Source organism: Bombina bombina, chromosome 6, assembly GCF_027579735.1.
Source record: "Bombina bombina isolate aBomBom1 chromosome 6, aBomBom1.pri, whole genome shotgun sequence".
In the NCBI taxonomy this organism is placed as follows: Eukaryota; Metazoa; Chordata; class Amphibia; order Anura; family Bombinatoridae; genus Bombina; species Bombina bombina.
The window spans coordinates 63,984,139-64,000,250 of record NC_069504.1 but is presented as its reverse complement, the minus strand read 5'-3'; positions in this window follow the sequence as shown (position 1 = coordinate 64,000,250).

The window sequence follows — 16,112 nt, the reverse complement described above, 5'->3', positions numbered from 1 at the left end:
TATTGGTAATTTAGTGTTAGTGTTTTTCTTTTAGATTAGGGATTTTTTATTTGAATGGGCAGCAAAAGAACTGATTGCCCATACAAATGTCCCTTTAGGAGCAATAGGTAGCTTAGGTTTTTTTTAGACTTAGGTATTTTTATTTTGGCGGGTTGATTGGGTGGGGAGTTTAACTTTGTAATGTTTTTAGGTAAAAGAGCTGTTTAACTAAGGGCAATACCCTACAAAAAGCCCTTTACGGGCTTTTGGAAGTTTAGTGTTAGATTAGGTGGTGTTTTTATTTTGGGGGGCTTTTTTTTATAAGGGTATTAGTATAGATTTTAAAAAAAATATTTTGGATAATTATGTTTATTTTTTTCTGTAATTTTAGATTGTTTTATTTAGGGGGGGTTTGTAATTTTAGATTTTTTTATTTTTGTAATAATAGTTCTTTTTTTTAATTTAATCTTAAATCTTGTAAAATAATTAGGATTAATTTAATGGGGGTTTAGGTTAGAAGGCTTAGTAATTAGATCGTTTTTTTGCGTTGTGGGGGATTGGTGGTTTAGGGGTTAATATTGTAATTAGGTAGATGGCGTACATTTCACGCATGTGTTAGATGTTTGTTAATATTTCTTGCGGGTGATTAGTTTTTTTTGTTAATACTTCGTGCGGGCGGTTAGTTTTTTTTTGTTAATACTTCGTGCGGGCGGTCAGGTGTTTTTTGTTAATACTTTGTGCGGGCAGTTAGGTTTTTTAGTTTTTTAGTTATTATTTTGTGCGGGTGGTTAGGTTTTTTGTTATTATTTAGTGCGGTTATTTTTTTTTTCTTAATACTTTGCGCGGGCGTTTAGGTATTTTTTTCTTAATAATTTGTGCGGGCGTTTTTTTTTTTTTTGTTAATACTTCGTTTTCGGCGGTTAGGTTTTTTAGTTAATTTTTTGTGTGGGCGGTTATTTTTTTTTAAATGCTTTGTCTGGCTGCGCGCAACTGACGACGATGATGGACACGTTACAAACGCGATTATAGTATAGATATATACAATGATGTTATATATATATATATATATATATAAAAATATCCCTTTGCAGTCAAATACATGGCCATATACCATATACCTTGGAACCCTTAAAAATATTTTAAATGAATATTACTATCGGATACACTCATATAAACACAATCAGATAGTGTTTTTATGAGTGCAACAGTTTATTTTAGTGTATTTTCGTTTATCTCACTACTCTTTAAGCAAGGTTGTCAGTTGCTCTAACCCAACCAACATAAACATCAATGCTCTCTTGCATTTACTTTTACTTTCAACTTGTAATACGAGTGTTATTTCTGTTGGGGAAAAAAACATATCGCTTGCTTCGTTGGTGTGCCACTTTTAATCTAGCCCTTAATTAGTAACAAAAAAATACTTATTTTTAATTAGCACCAAGACTTGGTTTGATATTTTTGAGAGACTTGAAGATGTTGATTGTCTTGCAAAAAGCACTGCAAACAGCCGAGCATACAAAAATACGGCAAAAAAAATAAAATAGTATTCTATATTAAACATCTTTAACATATTTAGCAGAGACAAAACTATAAGAAAATAATTCTTTGTTTAAGGATATCTACTCTAAAGAGCCACATGATGGCAGAAGATGTTTACCCTCCTCTGAAAATAAAACATCATTTTTATTTACTCTATTAAATATAGTAAGATAAGACATCTTTCAAACTCAGCAAGCTGTTTTAATGTAATTTGTTCTCAGGACATACCTGAAAGGAACAATATATTTTCCAGCAGAGAAAACTGCAAGGCATTTAAAAACCAAAACATTCCAAGATAATTTACTAAAGTTCATCAGAAAAAAACCATCAGGCAAATGTTCTAAAAAAGCCAAAACAATAAAAATACAGAGTATTTTATTTAGCAAGATGTTGTCCAAATAGAATAAAGACTATTCTTTATTTATTATCCAAAAGGGTTTTGTTTTGTTGGAAACTCATAATCTGTATCTATAAATATACCATAGGCTTTTAATATAGCTGCTGATAATGAATTATTGTCCTCTGCAAAGCTTTATATATATTTTTTCCTTGGAACATTTAACGGCCCTCGGCAGTTAACGTGGCACCATTTGTTTTTTCCCTTTGTGCTTCCTAAATCTCATACGCGGTTTACAAGTTGTGTCTCCTATTGAACTCCATGGAAAGAGCTAAACGAGAGTTAGCGCTATGTTTCCACTGTACAATCATTTTACCCTTGCCGGGCTAGGACCAGTAAATACAGCATATTTGCATAATCAACAAAAGCATGATAAAAAGACAACGCAACAGCACTTAGGGGTATATTTATCAAAGCGTCAATCTCAGTGTATTCACAGACGTCAATACGCTCTCCAGACATTGCTGCAGCGGATATGCATATGATATCCTTATTTAAAAAAAAAAAAAAACACATCAAAAACATTCACGTCAAGTACAGTGCGATGAGCATCGGACAGTTGTTAACTAACAGTCATCAATGTCGTGGATATTTGGGTTTTTCCCAACTTTATTTATACCATTTCATTACTGTCCATGAACAAGCACATTTCTCTAAAGCTAATCTTTTATTTTTCATCTGTTAATGTCTAAAAAATAGCTACATTTGTACCTCAACAAACAATATCTCATAGAAAGTTATTTTTATATGTAATTGATATACCAAAAAATCTTTTATATAATACTTTCACATAAATTAATGTGTATTTGTATTTCTAGAAGTCATGATTTGCTTTTATCTCATTTCTTTTTTTATAAATGATTATTAATGCTAGACGTTGTACATATATCTTTGCACATACTTGTATATATATATATATATATATATATATATATATATATATATATATATATATATATATATATATATAAATATGAATGTGTGTGTGTTATGTCAGAAATCTTTTGCAAACATATTTACATGTCCCTAAATTCCTTTTTTTGTTCGAAACAATGTTGTCTTTCATATCTCTGTGTTTATTTATACCACTGTATGTATATAGTGTAAATTTATAATTATTCTGAGCAGGAATAATTGTGAATATAACATGTAATCATATGTATTTATTTGCAATCAATAGATATTTTAAGAGCTGGGCCAGTTTTCTCTCTGTACCTGTGTAAACCCTCCTGATTGCAATCTAGTTTTAAAACCACCCCTACACAGGTGTTATAAAATGGGCTGGCATCTAAGATGACATTTCTTACTGAAAAATAAATTCAAGAGAAGGAAGAAATACACAGAAAATAGCATGACAGTAAAGAGGTGATTTTATTTTCTGCTGTATCTGAATCATGACAGTTTAATGTTAGGTGGGCTATCCCTTTGAGCTATCAGTTTAAGATTATATTGAATCAAACATCAATTCGAAATTTAAAATTATTGTCTAAAATATTACACTGTGTGTCCTAATTTCAGCATCAATGTTTATCTTTAATACTAATTTCACATATACATACTTTCATAGTATAATTCACAATGTAACAAATGGCACTTACAAGATCAATGACACAAGTATCGAGCAATTTGATTCGTTGAAGATAGTTTATAATGTGTTTTTGAATCAGATTGGCTGATGTCATAAATCATGTGATTATGCATATTTCAATCAAAAGTTGTTGAAAAATTCACTAGTGTGTGGGTTGTTTAGGAGTTTGCATCATAATTGGTGCGAAAAGTGTTGGTGCGAAAAGTGTTGGTGCGAAGTGGAGAGTATGACTTTTATTACATGGCTTAAACATGGTGCAGGTAGATTTTTCACAAAAAATAAAAAGGAATTTAGCTATATTATCTTGTGTATTTATTTCATTTTTATCTCTATATCTATTAGTGCGACAATTTGGGGGAAAAACTTTTCAACAAATTTGTAGAAATAATTATTTCCCCTTGCTTTGCAATGAGAGACAAATTTGTAGCATAATCCATAAGCAGTAATGTATTTTTCATTTGTATCCATATATATACTAGAGCACCAAATATGGAACAATAATATTGTTTGATTTAGAAAGGGTAAACAATTTTAAAAGAGTTTCTAATTTACTTTTATTATGTAATATATTTAATTCTCTTGCAGCATCGAACATAAGCTTTCTGTGTTTTCAGACTCCCATTGAGTTCTATGGCATCCGCGACCTCAAGGGTGGCGGATTGAAAACTAGATACGCTGAGTCAGAATACACACGAACGTACCTGTTAAATGTTTGAAAAATTGAGAAAATGTTCAGAGTCAAATTTGAATTTGAAACATCTGTAATGACGCAAGCATCGATCTGCGTCGGATTGAGATTGCGGGATCGTATAAATATCCAAAGAATGCCTCACTCGTGGGACACTGTAAGGTTAAAAAACTCCAAATTTTATTTCATATAGTAAAAAGGTGAGGTATAGATCAGGGAATTTACCCATCAGGGGAATTAACCCTTGCGGGATCGTATATTACGTCACAAATTTCAACATTTGCTGATCTTGACGCTTTGATTACTACATCAGATCAATCTTGCCACAAATACGATGCGGGATTCAAGCGTATTTCCAATTGACACTGATAAATATACCCCCTTGTCTGAACTTCAAATGAGTAGTAGATTTTTTTCTGACAAATTTTAAAGTAATGTCTTTTTCTACTCCCCCTGTATCATGTGACAGTTTACAGCCAATTACAAATGCAAACACATATTCTGTGAATTCTTGCACATGTTCAGTAGAAGTTGATGACTCAAAAAGTGTGAATATAAAAAGACTGCACATTTTGTTAATGGAAGTAAATTGGAAAGTTTTTTTAAATTGCTGCTCTATCTGAATCATGAAAGTTTTATTTTGACTTGAGTGTTCTTTTAAGGCACAAAGAGCAGGTAAAATAGTGTGAACGTAGACCCAAAATAACTTTTGTTATCTGAATCCTCATGATTGTATATTTTCTACTTTTTATATTTTAAACATAATTTTTTAATATTTTCCTTCATTCATTGCACAAATTACTTTTCCCATTTTGACAAGGTTTTCATCTAACACAAGAACAGTTCATGAAATAATTTTCCTTTTAAAGAAAGTGGCTGGAACTATTCTCATCTTCTTAAACAGGATTTTCAGATTTTTTAAAGAAAGCATTAGAAATACTATTACAAATATATCATTTTTTATTTTTTTTTAATTTAGAATATTGCACAATTCGAATTGAACTATTAGAAAAATTTAAAACGAATATTACATTTAAAGAAGGTATAAGAAATACTAATGTTAGAATGTTGTACAAACATTCAAAATTCGAACAAATGTGTTAAAAGTTGTTTCATTATTAGAATGTTACGAAACATTCACCCATCTCTACTTAATAGGAAACATTTTAAAAACCAGTACAGTGTTTTGAAAATATGATTTAAAAACCTCACTTTCACTATAGAGAATGGGGTATCTATAAATATAACAAAAATGTCCTAATTCCGACAATGTAATTGCAGAGAGAAAGCAGGAAAAAAAAGAATAATGTATTTTACAATACCGAAAATGCGAGTATGAAAGTTAAAAAAAAAAGATTGTAATAACTGGTTTATAAACACTATGGGGCCGATTTATGAAATTTATCAAGTGTCTGGCGGACATGATCCGCTGTAGCGATCATGTCCACCAGACATCGATAAATGCCAACAGCATATGCTGTCAGCATTTATTATTGCACAAGCAGTTCTGGTGAACTGCTTGTACAATGCCGCCCCTAGCAGGGGGTGTCAATCAACCCGATCGTATGAGATCGTATGATTTACGTCCACAGCGTCAAAGGTAGCGGACGAGTTAAGGAGCAGCTGTCTTAAGACCGCTGCTTCTTAACTCCTGTTTCTGGTGAGCCTGAAGGCTCGCGCAGAAACATCTGTGTATGGCCTCATTTGGGGTGTAATAAATCAGCCCCTATTTCTCAACATTGCAGTCATGATTTCTGGTTTCTCACTGTTTTTATAGATAGCTATATGGGATATTACGTATATGTATATTAATATTAATATCAGTCAAACCCAATACCTATGGTCTATACAAAAGCAATCACGTCTTGTATAGATAAAACTAAGGGGAAAATGACTGGTTTAACACTTTACACCGGTGGGAAGTTTTTAACAAACTAATAAACCTTAATGCTAAAGTATGTAAATTGGGTGTAAAATTGTAGATTATAGGCTATATTACAAGTAGCCCGCTAATGTTAGCACGACATTGCAAAATTGAGCTTGCTTTAACTTGCACTCATATTATAAGTTAAATGTAAACTCGACCACACGAGTGCTAAGGGCTAGATTATGAGTGGAGCACTATTTTACGCTTCCACTTGTGCGTTAACTTTTCTAGAAGTAAATTGTATGTGCACATACGGTTGCGCTCCTACTATGACATGAAAATAAAAATATGCATGCAAGCACAACTATATGCTCACAAAAAAGTAGACTTCACATAGCTGTGATCACTTTAACCTATTCTCCTGTAGACTTCAATAAAGTGCACAAACAAAAAAAACAACATACATATTCGAGCATTAACCTGTATCGCAATAAACCCCCTACTCTAATAACCCCTAAACCTCCACAAAGCCCTCAGCAAACTACCACACTACGCTATTAAACCTTAATCCACCACACCACCATCGCAAACAACCCTGTTACACTATAAATCCCTTAACCGCCAAACCCCCACTTTGCAAAGTACCCCGCTACACTATTAACCCCCTAAAAACCAAACCCCCACATCAAAATCTACTCCACTACATTATTAACCCCTAATCAGCCTCACACCCCTATCACAAAATACCCTGATACAATATTAACCCCCTAACCACCACACCCTGACATCACAAAGTACCCTGCTACACTATCAACAACCTAACCACCACACCCCCACATCACAAACTACCGAGCTACACTATTAACCCCAATCCGCCACACCCTCCATTGCAAATAACCCCTAAAATCCTAACAGCTAACCCCAACACCCTTAACTTAACACCCCCTAAATTGCTAAAAATAAGAAAACTACCATTACCAAAAAAATAACCATTACAGAAAATAAAAACATTTACAAAATAAAAAAAAAAATCCCACCAGTATGAACTATGCTAAAACTAATGTCCCCTGAACAAAATAAATCTCACTGCTAAAAAAAACCTAAACTAACACTAAAACCTACTCTAAAAATTGCCCTGAAAAGGGCATTTGTCAGGCAGTGCCATAGTTGAAATGAATAGCTCTTTTGGTGAACGAAACCCTATACTAAAACTAAATTAACCTTCCCCTTAAAAAAAAATAACTTTTAAAAAAAACTACACTAAAAATTTAACCTAAGATAGTCCTAAATTTGCACTAGTCAGCTTGGTGCATCTGAAGTTCCTACATAAAAGGGTTAAGGCTAAATTAAAAGTTGCAGCAAACACAACATAAATACATTAAAATAAAGTGTAACACTCATATATAAGGTATCCGATGAAAATGATTCATATAAATATTAAAAAACATTTTTTTATAAGGGTCAAGAGGTATGTGGTATATGACAAAGTATTTGAATGGAAAGGGCTTTAATGTATATATACATACATATACACCTATAAACACATATATACACATCTATACACATATATACATATGTATAGATGTGTGTACATATGTATTTATGTATTTATTTTTCTGTATATTTGCTGTACATATTTCACATTCCAATGTTCTTTACTTATTGAAAAATATATTTAATAATAAAAAAAATATTTTCTATGTGAAGAACATAAGAATAGAAAATATGCATAACACGCATCAGGGTTCGCAATTTTGGTCTAACATGGTGTTGGATTAGTATAAATGAAGTATTGCTAACTTTAACACACGTTATCTTTATTATTATTATTATTAACAGATATTTGTAGAGCGCCAACAGATTCTATAAACATAGTTGGTATACAGCATAACATTTATAAGGATCAAATGGGTAGAGGGCCCTGCCGAGAGTTGCACTGTTGTAGTCAGCTCTTATGAAAGCGAACTGCAAACAGCTGGGGTCATAGGCTTACATTCTAAGGGGTTCAAGGGGAAGTTAGGAAAGGTTAGTGTTGGTTGTATGCATCCCCGAATAGTAGAGTCTTTAGGGAGCGCTTGAAGCTTTCAAAACTAGGGGAGAGTCTTGTGGAGTGAGGCAGAGAATTCCACAAGATGGAGGCCAGTCTGGAGAAGTCCTGTAAACGGAATGTGAGGAAGTAACAAGAGAGGAGGAGAGTAGGAGATCATGAGCAGAGTGAAGGGGATGGGAGGGTGAGTATCTGGAGACAAGGTCTGAAATGAAGGGGGGAGCAGTGCAATTGAGGGCTTTGTATGTCAGTGTGAGGATTTTGTGTTTTAACCTGGAGGCAAGAGGAAGCCAGTAAAGGGATTGGCAGAGAGGTGCAGCAGATGAAGAGCGATGTGTAAGGAAGATGAGCCTGGCAGAGGCATTCATTATGGATTGTAAAGGAGCTAGGTTGCAGCTAGGTAGATCAGACGCAGTTGCAGTAGTTGACACGGGAAAGGATGAGAGAGTGGATGAGGATGAGAGAGTGGATTAAAATCTTAGCTGTGTCATGTGTAAGGAAATGTCTAATTTTAGAGATGTTTTTAAGGTGGAAGCGGCAGGCTTTAGCCAAGGACTGAATGTGAGGAGTGATGGAAAGGTCTGAGTCAAATGTGACCCCAATACATTGGGCATGTGGGGTAGGGTGGTCAATAGTGTCAAAGTCTGCAGACAGATCAAGGAGGATAAGCAGAGAGAAGTGGTCTTTGGATTTTGCTGCAAGTAGGTCATTGGTAACCTTGACAATTGCTGTCTCTGTGGAGAGATGGGAATGAAATCCAGATTGCAGTAGGTCAAGGAGAGAGTTTAGTGTAAAGAAATGGGATAGATGTGCATTTACTAGCTTTCGAGGAGCTTTGAGGCAAGATGGAGTAGGGAAATAGGATGGTAGTTGGATGGGGAGGTTGGATGGAGGGAAGATTTTTTGAGGATAAGTGTGACCAGTGCATGTTTTAGAGATAAGGGAAATATTCCAGTGCTGATAGAGAGGTTGAAAATGTGTGTAAGGAATGGGGGTGAGGGCAGAAGAGAGGGAGGTGAGTAGTTTTGAGGGAATGGGGTCGAGGGGAAGGGTAGTGAGGTGGGAGGAAAGTATAAGGGCAGAAACTTCTTCCTTGGTAACAGGGGCAAAAGAGCTAAATTTATGGGTATTTGGGTTTTGGATGATTGTGAGCTTTAAAGGGGTGGGAGATTGGTAGTATGTTGAGAGCTGATTTGATTTCTAATGGAGTTAATTTTGTTATCAAAGTGTCTGGCAAAATCTTGAGCTGAGAGAGAAGTTGTATTAGGAGGTGGGGGTGGGCGGAGAAGAGTATTGAATGTGGAAAACAGATGTTTTGGTTTAGAGGAAAGAGTAGAGATGAGATTAGAGAAGTATTGTTGCTTATAAAGTTTAAGGGCAGAATACTAGGAGCACAGGATGAACTTGTAGTGAAGAAAGTCAGCTGAACTCTGAGATTTCCTCCAGTGTCGCTCAGCAGTATGGGAACATCTGCTTAGGTACTGTGTCAGAGGAGTATTCCAGGGCTGAGGATGAGAGTGTGGTTTCTGAGCTATGGTAGGAGGGACCAGAGTGTCAGTGATCGATGTAAGGGTGGAGTTATAGTGGCAGATAGATTGGTCAGGGCAGGAAAAGGAGGTGATAGGAGAGAGGAGAGGTTCAAGAGAGCTAGAGAGCTGTTGCTGATCTAATAACAGTGCTTCTGTGAAGTTTGGTTTGAGGGTAAAGGAAGTAGGGGCTATAGGGAGGGAAGTGATGTTGCAAGTTAGGAGATGATGGTCAGAAAGAGGAAAAGGGGAGTTTGTGAAATTTTAGATGCATCGATAGCTGAAAATCAGATCAAGGAAGTGACCATCTTTGTGAGTGGGAGAGTCAGTCCATTGTGACAGGCCAAAAGAGGAAGTGAGTTGCAGAAGTTGTTTTTCAGAGGAGGCAGTGGGATTGTCAAGAGGAATGTTGAAGTCGCCAAGAATGAGGTCAGGGGTGTCTGAGGAAAGGAAATAAGGAAGCCAGGCAGCAAAGTGATCTAAAAATTAAGTTGGGGAGCCAGGGGGGGGGCGGTATATGATTGCAACACGTATAGAGAGAGGAGAAAATAAACAAATCATCTGTGCTTCAAATAAAAAAAAATGTGAGGGAAGTGAAGGGCTGTTTTTGTTGAAAGGTGCAATGAGAGGAAAGTAAAATACCACCACCTCCTTGTCTATTGCCAGACCTAGGAGTGTGGCTGAAATGGAGACCCCCATGTGACAGTGCAGCAGTGGATGCTGTGTTGGAAACAGAGAGCCAGGTTTCTGTAAGAGCCAGAAATTAAAGAGAGTGGAAGATAAAGAGGTCATGGATAGAAGTGAGATTGTTGCAAACAGAATGAGAGTTCCAGAGTGCACAATGGAAGGAGGTGGTGGTTTAAGATGCAAGAGGAATGAAATTAAGGTTACCAAAGTTTTGTTTTTGAAGTCTATTGAAAGCACACTTGGATGTGCAAAGTTATGAAGTTGTAGGGGACCAGGATTATGGGAGATGTCGCCAGCAGCTAGTATGAGCAAGAGGGACAGGAACATGAGATGCGATGCAGATTTGCAGTAATGAGACTGTTTTCAGGCTGAAGTGCAAGGGGGAGAAGAGAGTCTTTAGGAATGTGTGAAGTTCATTAATACAAAAGTAAGGTGAGGTAAAGAGAGATGGCTGATGAACAGTGCAGGTGGTAAGGGGGTAGGAGTAATAGAATAAAGTAGTTTGTTATAGAGACAAAAGGCATCAAAAAGGAACGTGAAGATACTGAGCATTATAACAAACTAAGCAAACAGTGGATAAAACATAGTGTTACAACAGAACTTGCCTTATCCTTTGTCCAATCCTTGTTCAATTCTTGTGTAATTATATTGCCCATTTGATAATGTCTCCCTTATAAATGTTCACACAATTTTTGTGTAATTATTTTGCCCAATTGTTAATGTCTCACTTATAAATGTTCACACAATTTTTGTGTAATTATTTTGCCCAATTGTTAATGTCTCACTTATAAAAGTTCACTTAAGAGATGTGAACATATGGGGCCCCATCCGATATGCAGTGTCGCCTGCAGAAGCCGGCGACACCAGGTTTTTTTAAGGGGGGATCAGGTGGGTTTTAGAGTAGGGATGTGTGTGTGGTGGGTTGTAATGGTGGTGGTGGGGGGGGGGGGTTTACAGGTAAAAGAGATGATTACTTTGGGGCAATGCCCCGCAAAAGGCCCTTTTAAGGGCTATTTGTAGTTTAGTTTAGGGTAGGGAAATTTTATTATTTTGGGGGCTTTTTTATTTTATTAGGGGCCTTAGATTAGGTGTAATTAGATTACAATTCTTGTAAATTTTTTTATTTTTTGTAATTTAGTGGGGGTTTTTTTTTGTAATATAGTTTAGTTTATTTAATTGTATTTTAGTTTAGATAATTGTAGTTTATTTAATTAATTTATTGATAGTATAGTGTTAGGTGTAATGGTAACTTAGGTTAGGATTTATTTTACAGGTAATTTTGTAATTATAGTTTTAATAGCTATTGTACCTAGTTAAAATAAATACAAAGTTACCTTTAAAATAAATATAAACCCTAAAATAGCTACAATGTAATTATTAATTATATTGTAGCTATCTTAGGGTTTATTTTATAGGTAAGTATTTAGTTTTAAATAGGAATAATAAATTAATTAATAATTTAAATAATAATTATGTTAGGGGGTGTTAGGGTTAGACTTAGGGGGTAATATAGTTAATATAGGTGGCGGCAGTGTAGGGGGTCAGATTAGGGGTTAATATATTAAATATAGGTGGCAGCGGTGTAGGGGGGTCAGATTAGGGGTTAATATAGTTAATATAGGTGGCGGCAGTGTAGGGGGCTCAGATTAGGGGTTAATATAGTTAATATAGGTGGCGGCGGTGTAGGGGGCTCAGATTAGGGGTTAATATAGTTAATATAGGTGGCGGCGGTGTAGGGGGGTCAGATTAGGGGGTAATACTTTTAATGTAGGTGGCGGTGGGGTCTGGGAGCGGCGGTTTAGTGGTTAATACTAGGATAGGTTGATTGCAGTGTGGGCTATGGTGGTTTAGGGGTTAATAATTAGGCTTATTGCATTGTGGGGGGTTGTTGGTCTAGGGGTTAATACATTTAGTTTTTTTAGGCGGCGGCATTTTCTAAAGTGCAGTAAGTCACTGGCGACTCCAGAAATTTGTACTTACGCTTATTTCTGGACATCGCTAGTTTGTCCGACTTACGGCACTTTAGCAACTGTCGGCGCCATATATGTGATAGCCCGATGTGCAAGGTGAAACTACGGGTGGCGCAGGTTTCCACGCTTGTGCCGAAACCTGCGCCGTATATCGGATCACGCCCATGATGTAACAATACTGCTATCTAACCTGCATTGCTAGCCCCTGCATTGCTTCCCTTTAGCAGTGTTAAATTTATAGGCCACATCATTCAGCTGATTGCAATAAAGTAGGTAATGACATGATCAAAGACAGTCACAAGACCAAATGGGAAGGTTTGATTCAGGGTGAGATAAATAAAAATAACAAACAATAGAATTTTGGAGAAGCTGGGGTTATGCCATTAGTGAAATTAAAAATTGAGGAATTATAACTTATATACTTATATAAATTATAAGTATTGACAAGGTTTGAACATCTCATGGATAAAGACAAGATATCAGCAGAATAAGTTCATAACTTATTACACAGACTACAGACACATACCAAAGGAGAGACTTTGAGTACAATTAACACAGAAAACAGATTTTGGCAGCAGATGAATGTAGGGACACAATTCACATACCAAAAGAGAGAATGTTAGTACAATTAACACAGAAAACAGAGATTTTGGCAGCAGATGAAGGCAGGGACACAATTAACATACTAAAAGAGAGATGTTGAGTACAATTAACACATAAAATAGAGATTTTAGCAGCAGATGAATGCAGGGACACAATTCACATACCAAAAGAGATACTTTGAGTACAATTAACACAGAAAACAGAGATTTTGGCAGCAGATGAATGCAGGGACACAATTAACATACCAAAAGAGAGACTTTGAGTACAATTAACACAGAAAACAGATATTTTGGCAGCAGATGACTGCAGGGACACAATTCACATACCAAAAGAGAGACTTTGAGTACAATTAACACAGAAATAGGCGATCAGGGCTAGGTTCAAAACCACTCGCCGTACTTACAGGGATCCGCAACCAGCGGTATTTAATCCCAAGTCGGTCGGTCCCACCTCCCTCATACAGCCATAAAGTGTAGATATAAATGTGTTTACCGTGCTCCTTCAGCGATGTTGAGACAGACAATGGTTGCAAATTCCTCTATGTGTAGCCTCTCTTTCTCCTCGTTAAGACTTGTCTGCAGCTGTCCACCTCTCTGCCTCCACACACACTGGACAGTTAAACAGGAATGGAGTTCCAGTACTCTATAAAGGCATACATAACAAAGTTCCTAAAATGTCCAGGTTAGATAGAAAAGTACAGATAAAACATCATAGTTTATTGGGTATCAGTAATAAAATGGCAGACTCCATACAAAAAAAGTGTATATGACCAAAAAAAAAAGGTTCATCAGGGAGATACTGGGTCCTTCAGGTGGCAGGCTATCAAGCAAATCATCAGGCCCCCTAGAAGGAGGGTCAAGTTCCAGATACTCTTTAGGCAGGAGATTTACTGGATTCATAAGCTTGGCAGCTTGCTACCTGTAGGATTCAACTCACAGTTTGATATAAACTACTGGCAGAGATAAACCTGAGCCCATAGGTCTGGATTCACTATCTGTACTTTATTTCTATACTGTGGAAATATAGACAGTTTTCTGTCCATCTTATGAGCTGTTCTAACCACGCTCCATATATATTTACCCATTATCATATATTTAGAGGAGTCATGACCAACACATTGTTTGCTTACAACATATATTTCCTTATGCCAGAATTTACAACATATATTTCCTTAAGCCTGTCTTGGATGAGCAAAGGTCAATTATATATCAGTGAATAGTTCATACTGCTGTAGGTTATACATTTAATTTTTTTTCATACACCACTATTCCCTCATTTAAAACGTATGAATTTTGGGCATTCACTTTGGAGGGTTTATCGGTTCTCTATTCACTTTCGGCTAGATTAAGAGTTTTGCGGTAAGAGCTGCTCGGTACTAGCTTGCAAGTTATTGTCACCGCTCACTTAACTACAGCGCTGGTATTACAGGTTTATAAAAAACCAGCGTTATCAGGCAAAAAGAGAGCGTAAAGCAAAATTGAGCTCCATACCGCACTCCAATACCAACGCTGTTGAAAGCTGCGGTGAGCTGGTTTTACGTGCTCGTGCATGATTTCCCCATAGACATCAATGGGGAGAGACAGCTGAAAAAAAGTCTAACACCTGCAATAAAGCAGCGTAAAGCTCCGTAATGCAGCCCCATTGATTCCTATTGTGAAACTAAATTTATGTTTACACCTAACACCCTAACATGAACCCGAGTTTAAACACCCCTAATCTTAGACTTATTAACCCCTAAACCGCCATACTCCCGCAACTCAAACACTAGTTAAATATTATTAACCCCTAATCTGCCGCCCCTAACATCACAGCCACCTACCTACACATATTAACCCCTAATCTGCCGCCCCCAACATCGCCGCCTAATCTGCCAACCCCTAACCCTAAGTATAGCCCTAACCCTAACACCCACTAACTTTAATGTTATTAAAATAAACCAAAATAAAACCTACTATTAATAACTAAATTATTCCTATTTAAAACTAAATACTTACCTATAAAATAAACCCTAAGCTATCTACAATATAACTAATAGTTACATTGTATCTAGCTTAGGGTTTATTTTTATTTCACAGGCAAGTTTGTATTTATTTTAACCACACAACAAAAAATGCAACTTATACATAGAAATGCGGGATTCATACACTGTTGACGTAAATCTGACGAAGTGCCTACAGGTAGGATACACGTCGGACGTTTTGTTTGTTTCTAGCTCCCTCCTGAGCTTGAATGCACCCTGTATATTTGTATAGACTTACAATAAAGTCTGCTTTTACCTGCATAACCTTTACGGTGGTCCTTTCCTTGCATCAGGTACAATCCTTTAACGTTGCCTAACTGTATTTATTTTAACTAGGTAGACTAGTTAGTAAATAGTTATTAACTATTTACTAGCTACCTAGCTAAAATAAATACAAATTTACCTGTAAAATAAACCTAACCTGAGTTACACTAACACCTAACCGTAAACTACAATTAAATACATTACATAAATTAAATACAATTACCTAAATTACAAAAAAAGCACTAAATTACACAAAATAAAAAAAAGAAATGATCAGATATTTAAACTAATTGCACCTAATCTAATAGCCCTATCAAAATAAAAAAGTCCCCCCAAAATAAAAAACCCTAGCCTTAACTAAACTGCCAATGGCCCTTAAAAGGGCCTTTTGCGGGACATTGCCCCATAGAAATCAGCTCTTTTACCTGTAATAATACAAACAACCCCCCAACAGTAAAACCCACCACCCACACAACCAATCCCCCAAATAAAATCCAAACTAAAAAAACCTAAGCTCCCCATTGCCCTGAAAAGGGCATTTGGATGGGCACTGCCCTTAAAATGGCATTTAGCTCTTTTTCAAGTGCCCAAACCCCTACTCTAAAAATAAAACCCACCTAATAAACCCTTAAAAAAGCCTAACACTATCCCCCCAAAGATCCACTTACAGTTTTTGAAGACCCGACATCCATCCTCAAGAAGCTGGCAGAAGTCCTCAAAGAAGCGGCACAAGTCTTCTTCCAACCGGGTTGGTTTTATTTAGATCTATTTTAATTATATTTAAGTTAGGGGGTGTTAGGGTTAGACTTAGGTTTAGGGGTTAATAAATTTAGTATAGTGGCGGCGACTTTGGGGGCAGCAAATTAGGGGTTAATAAATGTAGGTAGGTGGTGGCGATGTTAGGGGCGGCAGATTAGGGACTAATAATATTTAACTT